At 39.1% G+C, this 10,854-nt stretch overlaps 1 long non-coding RNA gene across 1 annotated transcript in view; it reads right to left on the bottom strand.

Annotated features, from left to right (window-relative positions):
• The window catches only part of LOC102431275, a 200,250-nt gene extending 189,410 nt beyond the window's left edge, over positions 1-10,840 (bottom strand). The window contains exons 1-2 of the long non-coding RNA XR_002830610.1: positions 10,791-10,840; positions 8,853-8,942 (exon numbers count right to left, since the gene is read on the bottom strand). This is a non-coding gene — a long non-coding RNA (uncharacterized LOC102431275). The remainder of the gene's footprint in view (positions 1-8,852; positions 8,943-10,790) is intronic.
• Between the last annotated feature and the right edge of the window lie 14 nt (positions 10,841-10,854).

The following is a 10,854-nucleotide window of genomic DNA, read 5'->3' as shown; positions in this document are numbered from 1 at the left end:
TACTCTTTCAGCCTGCCCCACTGCTTTTTTTTTTTTTTTTTTACTTTGGACACAGAATGTTCCCCTTCTTCCCCACCATGAAAACTCTACCAGTTCTTAAAGATCCTGCTCAATCCCACTTCCTCAAGGTGCCTTCTCACACTGCCATACTCTACATGATAATAGTACATCTTGGATATGATCCACTCTCCATGTCCTTCATTGTATGTAACTTCCTGTCCTTCATCCCTCTCATTTCCTGTTTCTCACTAAATTGGCTCAGAGACCCCATTAGAGACCTGCAGGCTTTATCCTCTCATTGTCTTCCCGCTCTACCTGTCCTTTCTTGCCTTACTTCTTTCCCTCCACAGTAGTGCATTCGCATCAACAATGCCCCTCACCTTGACCTTCTGTCCTGCTATCGACACTACAAAGTCAAAGAATTGTTTATTTCTGCTGTTTCGATTCAGTCGCTACTGGTACAAATTAGATGACAATGTAGATTAGCTCCTTTAAAATGTCTATATGCATTTATGGCTGTTTAGCTGTTCTTCCCCATGCTCACTCAGCTTCTCTTTCCTTTGTAAGTCCTTCATCTTTTTTTTTTAATATATTTTATTGGTTTTTTACAGAGAGGAAGGGAGAGGGATAGAGAGATAGAAACATTGATGAGAGAGAAACATCAATCAGCTGCCTCCTGCACACCTCCCACTGGGGATGTGCCTGCAGCCAAGGTACATGCCCTTGACCGGAATCGAACCGGGGACCCTTCAGTCCGCAGGCCGACGCTCTATCCACTGAGCCAAACTGGTTAGGGCAGTCCTTCATCTTTTTTCCCTGAGCTTGTCAGGTTAGCATGTTGCCCCTTTTTTCGTCCACACTCCTATAGCCTCTGGCAACCTACCCGATATATGGTCCCTGAAGTTATTTCTATGTTGTCAGAGCTAGTCTGTGACACACGTGACCATGTCACTCTTCTATTAAAAAAAAAAATCAACTCTGAGCTGAGAGATATTTCTAAAAGCTAGCCTTCTTTTGTGTCTTCCCAGGTTAAAACAGGGTGTGTACATAAAGGCTGGTGAAGACCAGCATATAACTTTTGCCCATGTGGCTGTTAATTGAGAGATGGTTCCTATTTTCTCCCACTGTTCAAAGCACCAGGTGCTGTCAGTGAAACCATTTCTTCCTCTTGCCAAATGCAGTTCCCTCTGCTCCAGGTTGGGTCTCTCCATGTCTGTCTCGACTCATTTGCCTGCTGCTGCCGTTTCCTGGGACCTCACAGTCCTGATTAAAAGATGGGATTTGGGCTTCTGTGAGGTCTCTTAAAGATGCCTCACTTATTTCTACACAAGAGTCTCTTCACTTGGCAGAAGGGTTAATGTCACCTTTAGAAATGCCTTCTGAAATGTCCAGTGTCCATCTGGGATAAGATGAGGAGTTGGAGGTTGAAAAGAACTCACCCTGTTGAAGATCACCCTGGATTTTCAAGATTTTAGAAGACTTAATGATGGTTACTTTGCATGTGACATGTGCAAACAAAGCCATGAGGCCCATTCAAGCCACTGCTAGTTTGCTCTGAGCACACGAAGATGCTTTACCTGCGGGCAGGGCCAGCCTGGGCATTATGCAAGCCCTGACGCATGGGCCTGGCTGGCTGGCTGGGAGAATCTGGCATATTTTCCAAGCCTTGTTCAGGATTTGTAAAGGCTCTTCCATGCTGCCTCCCAGTGTGAAGCATGGAGAAGACTGAAAGCCTCCTTGTGTGTTGACTTTTAAGCCTTTCACACAATGTAAATATGAAGAGCTTTACGTGAGTTTACGTGCCCTGTCTCACTCACGATGGATCTTGGAAAAATGCTCTGAGAATCTTCCCTTTGCTTGTCACGCGTTAGGGTGTGTGAGAGAGGTCCAAAGCAGAAGCCAACGATTCCGTTTGTTTATCTTACAATTTTTAGCTTGTGGTCAATCGTTTCATTTGAATGAGCTACATCATGCCGAGGTAATTGTTTTAACCCATTTCCTCCCGGCCATGCCAAAACTTCTGGGGAAGCAATTCCATTCTGTATTTTTGGAACTGCTTTCCAGAAAACAAGGAAAATAAAGAACTGAAGCCAATAGACAAATCATTACATCTAAATCCAACTATTTAGGTAGATTTTGAGCTTTTATTTTTCTCTACTGGCCCAGTGTTGAACATACTTATCAAGCAGGGCATATAAACATATCTATTTTGCAGGAAATAAAAACACTTAGATTAAATGGGTCAATTAATTCATCAAGTAATTCATTCAGTAACTTCCTGCTTCACTTTTCCTCTATTACATAGCTGTTAATAATTGTGTAGGAGAGCCAACGCCGATACACTGATAATCATTTCCATAAGGCACTAGTTCCTGTTATACAAGTTTTATGATGCAAAATCGCACAATTATAATGTCCTTTAAAAGAAAAAAAAGAAACCCTTCCCCCACCCAAAAGAAAAGGTATAAATTTAAGCTAATATAAACTTGTCAGAGTTCTCCCTCTCAATTTCACACCAGGGCGTGGTGCGACACAGCTGGGGAGCTGAGCTAATAAGTGTTGAAAAATGAAAAATGCTGCTTTATGGCATCACATAAACTGGCAAAACGAAGACTTTTACCTCCACCCCATTTTTTGACAAACAAATGCCAAAATGTAGATGCCGTAAGAACGAAACTTTATGATTTGAGACCCGTGGGGCAAACAGAATTGCTGTGGGGGATTTTCTTTTTATTGAGGACTATGTGCAATCAGGAGTGGCATAACATTTATAACATCTAATCACTTTTTGTTCCTTTTTGAACCTCAAAGGGGTCATTTCTAGGAAAGCTGTGGGAAACCCTGCGTAATGATCTATTTATCCAGTAGTGAAACAGGATTATCCCTTTTACAAGGAGACTGAGCTTGCCCTAACAAGATAAATACGTAATATGAATGCACAAATGGAGGATTTTGAGGAACATTACGTCCCACAAATATTTATTGAATAACGATAATCGCGTTCAAAGAATGATGCAAAGTGTTCTCGTGTAACTTACATTAAATAATAGAATCGGGATCCAGCTGTTTTTCTTGGGCTGGTTGGCTTCCTAGCTGATGGCCATTCATTCCCTCTCTTACCCAGCTACTCACTAGCCATTCATTTGACACACTCAATCAGCAAACATCTATTGCGAGTTTACCATGTCCTAGTCACAGCGGCTTACTAAGTCATGCAAACTACACCATTACAGCAAACTGTCCTAGGTTAATCTTGAGAAGAAATCCCTTTATCAGGGCCAAGATATTAACTGGATGGAGCCAGAACAAGTTTAGCAAGAAAAGAGAGGCAATTGTGAATATTCTCTATCACTTGGTAGAATAAATGACTTCAATAGACTCAACCATTATATAATCAAATACTCAGAGTGTCCGATATTTATTAGAATAGTAAACAAAGACAAACATATAAGTCTAAAAGCATACCTAACATTTGGAAGAAGTGCCATTTGGGTAGTCCAAAATCCTGTGCCAATTACTAAGTAATAGGATGAAAAGGGGGAATTCTGATGAAAGCATTTAAAATGTGCAATTACTGTGAAAAGTAACCTTTTTCAAATTCCCCAAAGTATTTGAAGTGTATCTTATTGGACACAATTAAGGGCTATCATTACATGAGCTGGGTCGTGTTACTATTTTTATCTTCCATAATTTAATAAAATGCATCACTGAAGTATTTTCCTCTTAAAGAAATGCAAATCCTACAAATGGCAGATGATTACCAGGAAGAGATCTATTTCCCTATCAATAATATTACTCTAATGCTACTACTCAATTTCCCTCACAAGAAGCACTTGATCAATTGTAGTAGGTTCTAACTATGAAGAAGATAGCCTTAAGATGCATCTTTTCTCTCATCGTCCTGTGGCTATATTTATCCTCTGAGCTACAGAAAGGAAATGTACATTAAGACTTGTCAATTATCTTGGTTCTAGTGCTCAGGTTATAGATGGCAATCCATCAGTGCTGTTAACATTTTAACTAACTTGGTTACGCTGAATGAAAAGTTCCCCTTACCAATCCTCAGGTAGCAGTTACTAGGTTTTTTGTTTGTTTGTTTGTTGTTGTTGTTTTGTAAACATATTTTATTGATTTTTCACAGAGAGGAAGGGAGAGGGATAGAGAGTCAGAAACATCGACGAGAGAGAAACATCAACCAGCTACCTCCTGCACACTTCCCACTGGGGATGTGCCCGCAACCAAGGCACATGCCCATGACCGGAATCGAACCTGGGACCCTTCAGTCCACAGGCCGATGCTCTATCCACTGAGCCAAACCAGTTTGGCAGTTACTAGGTTTTTGATACCCAGTTGAACTTCTAGGATGACTCACAACAAAAGGCCATAATACCCACGTCATCTCTAGGAAGCCAATGCTGATTCCTGACTTCACTCTGTATGAGAGGGTTATCATAATTGCGTTTACAACTCCGATCATTTGAGAAATAGAAATACTGGACCATAGTATGTGAACTTGAGACATCTGGATACGTGAGAAGTCACCGATTTTGTATCATTTGCCGTAAGATATTTTTTTCGACCATGTGAATTGAAATGCTGGCCATCACACAATACGGCTTCACTGGGCTAGGCACACAAACCCCAAAGACTTAAGAGAACTTATGGGAACCAACTGCCAATAGCCAAGCCAGACAGAAACACTCTTAGAGATGCAATCAAGCATCCTTTCAAACAGTGTGGGAGGTGAGCAAGAAGCTTCTGCAGAACATCTTGGAATGTAGTAATGGGGAATGTGGTGACATCTTGAAGAAAGGATTTAGCCAACCACAGGCCCCAAAAGGCAACAATTATAAACAATGACAACCTCTGGGAACAACAGTCACAGCCACAAATTCAAGTTCTCTCTTCAAAGGGCTTCATTTTAAGCTTCAGATCCCCAAATAATTGCCATGATTAGCATAACCTTTGAATATAAAAGCAAGCTTTTTTTCTAACATATGATATAGTCCATTATTTAAAAAAATATACACATAGGGTGTCCTGAAAAATATATACACACTTTGAATAATTATTAAGTCAGGCTTATTAAAATACATTTCACTTTTAAAATGTAATAGAAATCAGCTCTTAAAGCAGGCATACATTTTTTTGGAGACACCCTGAATATTGGTTCTTCACAGTATTTGTGGGCCGTTTGTACAAGCACACATGAATCTTTTTTTTTTTAATCTTTTAAATGAAATTCCTAGAGAAGGTTCTTGCATTGACCCTATTGGAAAAGCCTGAGAGATTTGGGGAACATGGTTAAGAAATGAGTGCTGTTGTGTACAACCAAGAGTATGGTTGGACTTTTCATATCACACTCTATATTTTTCTTCTCTTTTTTTTTTGTCAGAAATGAGCAAGTCCCCTTAATGATGTTACAAGGGAAACATGGTGCTTTACACAAAGTACAACTTGTAGGGGAAAAATGCATTCGCCTTGTGTTTATGGCCAAGGCCAAGGGTCAAAATGAAAATCATGTCCGGTGTGAACTGAAATAATCAAGAGGTTGCATGTGCAGTGCATTTTTATGTTTTCTGGAAGTTTGTTTTAAGACAAAGAACATGTTTATTAACAGTTCAGTCTTTTCAGGGGACTAAATAAGGGCTTAAAGACGATGATGAGATTTGCGTCTATGTGTGCGTATCAAGGGAAACACTGAATTTGCCTTCTCAATATCCGTTCTAGTATGTCTTTGCTGAACAAGCAACAAGTTGGTGGTAGCTATTACCCCGAGTGGCTTCCAGATGTTAGCCATGTGACTGAGCAGAACTAGTCCCTGACAAGAGTGGCAAGAGAGAGCAATTGTTAGTATATTCAGTGATTTTAATAACCATGAAATACTCTTTCTCGTCTATCAACTCCACCTGCACAATGTAAAAAAAAAAAAAAAAAAAAAAAAAAAAAAAAACCTACGTAAATAGCAATTTTTTTTAATGGGAAAGAGGAAGATTTAAATCTATATAACATATGTGAATCTACTCTTTTTTTTAAAAAAAAGAAATAACTAAGTTAATATAAGCTGGTTACTATTTATTTTCTAATGTTTTAATTTTTTAAATTTTAAATTTTATGTCTACGTTGGATAGAAAGGAATAAACATTCTTATAGTCTATGTTAAGATATTAAAAGCCCTTTTAATGCTTTACATAGTTTAGGTAAAAACTGTCCTTCAATTGTTTTCAGCCTGAGTTGAACATTAGTGCATTTTTTGTGAAGTAAAATAAATAATTCATACTTTTGCAAGTAAAGGTATGCACTTTTTCTGGCTTTCTTGAAATTATATTTCAAGTGCCAACATACTTCATGGTTGGCATTCCTCACTGAGAAGCAAGACAGGAATCGATATTTTTACTACAGTCAACCCACTTGTCTTCGTAAACAAGATATTGTTAATGTTTTTCCACTTAGACTTCAATGTTAGCGAGAAGAATACGTAAATTGTTAGAAGAGAGAAATAAATTACACAAACAGCTTTTTAAAGATCATCATTGGTACAAACTGAAGCAAGAAGTTGAAATAGTCAATTGTGGTTCCAAAAGCTGAGGTTTCGTGTGCTTTAAAAAATGTAAATTATTCAGTAGATTGTTCATCTCTTGTACTTTTCCTATTGACACAGGTGTAGTGAGTGATATTTCTGAACATCTTTTGTCTATTATGCATCCTATAATGACCATGTAAATATAAACTAGTGGGAAACATGGGAGAAAAATTACGTGAAAATTATCTTCACACACACACACACATCTGCAGTCTGCTTTCTAGTAAGAGAATACTTACTAAGGACTTAGCACAGTGGCAACATTAAAGAAAAACTCTTTATTTTTTGTTGATTTTTTTTAGGCCCATTGTATGCGAGTGGGGAATGGGAAAGACAGAAAAGTAAATGATCAAATGTACAAATGTTGTAGAGCAGGTATAAAGGGCATTTGAGCCCAGAACAGGAAAATCTTTAAGATCCCAAGAACGGAGGCAATGGCTATGTTAAAGTTTATAATCTCACATAACCAGTCCTTTCTAAAGCATTTAGTTCTGTTTATACGAATTCAGGACCTTTAAGTTTTTTCCTAGTCAGTTTTCACAAATGGACAAGGGGAATGTATAATGAAAGTTACATTGTCAATTTATAAAATTTTTAAAAATCTAATGCTGGGCATTTTACCCAATGTATACCTATTGTTTATGTACTGTACATGTGTTTCTCTGTCCCTTCGAATAATGCAACAGATAAAAACCAATGGCCTGGCCGGCATGGCTCAGTGGTTGAGCATTGACCTATGAACCACAAAGTCACAGATTGATCCCCAGTCAGGGCACATGCTAGGGTTGCAGACTGGATCCCCAGTAGGGGGCATGCAGGAGGCAGCCACCTGTTGATTCTTTCTCCTCGTTGATGTTTCTATTTCTCTCTCCCTCTCCCTTCTCTCTGAAATCAATAAAAATATATTTTTTAGAAGAACAACCAATGGAGAGGATACAATTTGATGCTCAAAAATGAGTAAAACAACTAATGGATAACTGTGCAATGTCTGCATGACTAATGTGATTTCACTTAACTGCAATCATTTGAAAATACCAAACATTCGCCATCTAAGTGGCTAATATTTCAATCACTTTTTTAAGCCAACAAGTGTGCCCTAAAGGACTTCTAAACACATAGTGTAACAGCAAACTAAACTCTGACCCTGACATTTATATGTTTAGATCCCAACAGATATTGAAACTTTGCAAAAAGGGAGACTTTTCTGTTTTGTTTTTATTTTGTTTACTTGATTCTCTGAGTTTAGACATTCAAGTTAGCAATGGGCACACAGACTGGCTGAAAGCAAATGAGCAACAACGAAATAATTAAAAGATACACAAAGAATAAAAGAATGTACCAATAAAAATCTTCCAGGGATAATTTCCCCCCAAGTTCAACAGGGCAAAAGATCCACCATAAAAGAAGCAAACAACCATCCTGAAACTTAATTACATTTCAAAGTACTGCAGTCACATGAAAGGAACAAAACATTTTTGTTCGATAGTTTGCCTACCAGATGGCATTTCTAAATATAGTCATCTAAAACCTTCTGTTTGTTCTATAAATAAAGATGAAAGGAATAGCAACAATAGCTAAGCATTTAAATCACTGGAAATAAAAGAGCACTTTGATTAGTTTGGAAGAATCTGGCTGATGCTAATAATGATCCTGAGTCTGGGGAGGCTCAAGTTCAAGGTGAAACTCAGAATCCCAACCTTCAGGTACTGCTCAAACAGGTGGTCTCTGTGATGGAGGAGTAAACCAGGAACTAACACCAGGAGAATTGGGGACATCTGAAGAAACACAGGAACTCCTAATCGACAGAGATTCTAAAGGGCCACAGTCCAAATTCCAGAAGCTTTGTTTTGTTTTTTGTGTTTAAATAACATAGTTGGGAGGTGTCTTGTCTTACTTTTGTGAGCTAATGTGTAAATGTGGGTACCAGTTAAGGACCTGAAGTCTGGAGTCAGATAGGCCCTACCTGTGGAGTCCAGACTCTACAAAGGACTGGTAGGAGGACCCTGAGTCAAGTTCTTTACCTCTCTGAGCCTCACTCGCAAAAACAGATAGTAATAGTTCAGAGTTTTATGGGATTTTACTTAAAATGCTTCTTGGCACCTCGAATATGCAATGAATGTCAGTTGCTTATTATTATTACCAGCAATCATAATAAACACAGCTGTGAGGGAATTGTTTCTGATTTTTTGCTGTCTCAAAGGCATGGAGTCATGCACAGCAAGGTTTGCCGGCAGTAAACAGGGTTCTCAGAGTAGAACTTAAGCCTTACCTGGCCTGTCTCCATGTGGCCTGAGTACAGCACTACCCTCTTCTCACCTGGCTCTTGGCGGTTAACGAGATCCACCTGGGGAAGGCGGGTCTAGAGAGAGAAGAATTGTTGTGAGAATTCATCATCAGCGCTCAACCCAACCCATCCTGTCCTCCTTAATGATTCCACTCTCAGCACTCTCAGCTCAAGATCTGTAGGTTTTAGCGAAAGAACTCAAAAAGCTCCTTTTTGAGCTCGGTAGCAAATGGCCTGTGGATTCCCATCCACAGCATTGGTATAAGAGTGTGATAGCATAGGGCTTATCTGGGCAACCCACCCAGGATGATAAGCAGTTCAGCCACTTGGGAGTAGGGTGATTACCTTTAACCAAAAAGGTAAGTTGTAATTGCTTAAATATGATGTAGACGACAGTGAATGGAAGTCAGGTGTTTAATGGCACTTAAAGTTCCACTGGGTTGTTTAGAATTTTACACGAGGTAAGAGCCACCTGCTAGGGCTACAGCACTCAGTATTAAAAGATGTCTGTGGTTAGATATTTACATAGAAAGTACAGTGGGGCCTTGACTTACGAGTTTAATTCGTTCCGAGACCGAGCCCGTTAAGGAGCTCGTTAACTCAAATTACTCTATCAACTCAATGTAAAAAATCAGCCGAGATACAGCTGGTATCTCAAAAAACTCGTTAGTTGGGACACTCGTAAGTCAAGGCCCCACTGTAATTCTATTTGGGGGGAAGGAGTGCTTTTACAAAATATGATAACATATACATAACTTTAAATTATCCATTTGGCCCAACCATTGTGGCTCAGTGGTTGAACCTCAACCCATGAACCAGGTGGTTATGGTTTGACTCCCAGTCAGGCACATGCCCGGGTTGCAGGCTCGATCCTCAGAAGGGTACGTGCAGGAGGCAGCTGATCAATGATTCTCTCTCATCATTGATGTTTCTATCTCTCACTCCCTCTCTTCCTCTCTGAAATCAATAAAATATGTATTTTTAAAAATTATCCATTTGGACCATTTTTAAGTATATAGTTCAGTGGCTATAGCCATTAAGGAGTAGCTCCCCATTCTTCCCTCCCCTCAGACCTTGGTAACCACTACCTTACTTTCAGTCTTTTATGAAACTGTCTACCCTAGAAACCTCATGTAACTGGAATCACACAATATTTGTCCTTTCGAGACTGGCTCACTTCACTTAATGTTTTCAAAGTTCATCTACATTATAGCACGTATCAAAATTTCATTCCTTTTTAAGGCTGAATAATATTCCATGGTATGTCTATGCCACATTTTGTTTTCCATTAACCCATGGACGGACATTTGGGTGGGTTTTTGTGAATAATGTTGCCATCAACACTGGTGTACACGTATCTGTTTGCGGCCCTGCTTTCATGTTCTTTGTGTGTGTTTTTCTTTTTGTTTTTACATCTCGAAGCGAAATAAGATCGTATGGTAATTCTGTTTAACTTTTCGAGGAACTGCCAAACTATTTCCATAGCTGCTGCACCATTCTGCAATCCCATCAACAATGTGCAGGATTCCAAGTTTTCCACACCATGGCCTACGTTTATTTTCCATTTCTTTCAATAATCCACCGGTGTGAAATGGCCCCTCTTTAAATTAGATTTGCTTTGTAAACTAATTTTTTTAACTATACAAAGAGTTATTATTATATGGCTATTGTACCCCGAGTATAAATAGCTAGCTAGCTACATCTTGTTCAAGCTCCAAAGTAGAGGGTAAGATATGTGGATACCTGTTCCATTTTAAACATACGAACACCGATATATTCCCAAACAAAACAAAACACACAAAAATCCTGAGTTTAGGATTTCAGCTTAAAATCCTACAGCAAAATATATATATATACATATTCCTTGCCCTCACCGAAGCTGTCTCCTTTATAAAACCATTCTTAGCCAAAAAAAGAACTCACAGCATCCACAGAACTGCTGGCTGCAGACTTGACCCAGAGGCGGGACAGCGCCAGGCCTGCCGCG

This window comes from Myotis lucifugus, unplaced genomic scaffold, assembly GCF_000147115.1.
Source record: "Myotis lucifugus unplaced genomic scaffold, Myoluc2.0 scaffold_133, whole genome shotgun sequence".
Lineage (NCBI taxonomy): Eukaryota > Metazoa > Chordata > Mammalia > Chiroptera > Vespertilionidae > Myotis > Myotis lucifugus.
This window is presented reverse-complemented; position numbering and strand designations above follow the sequence as displayed.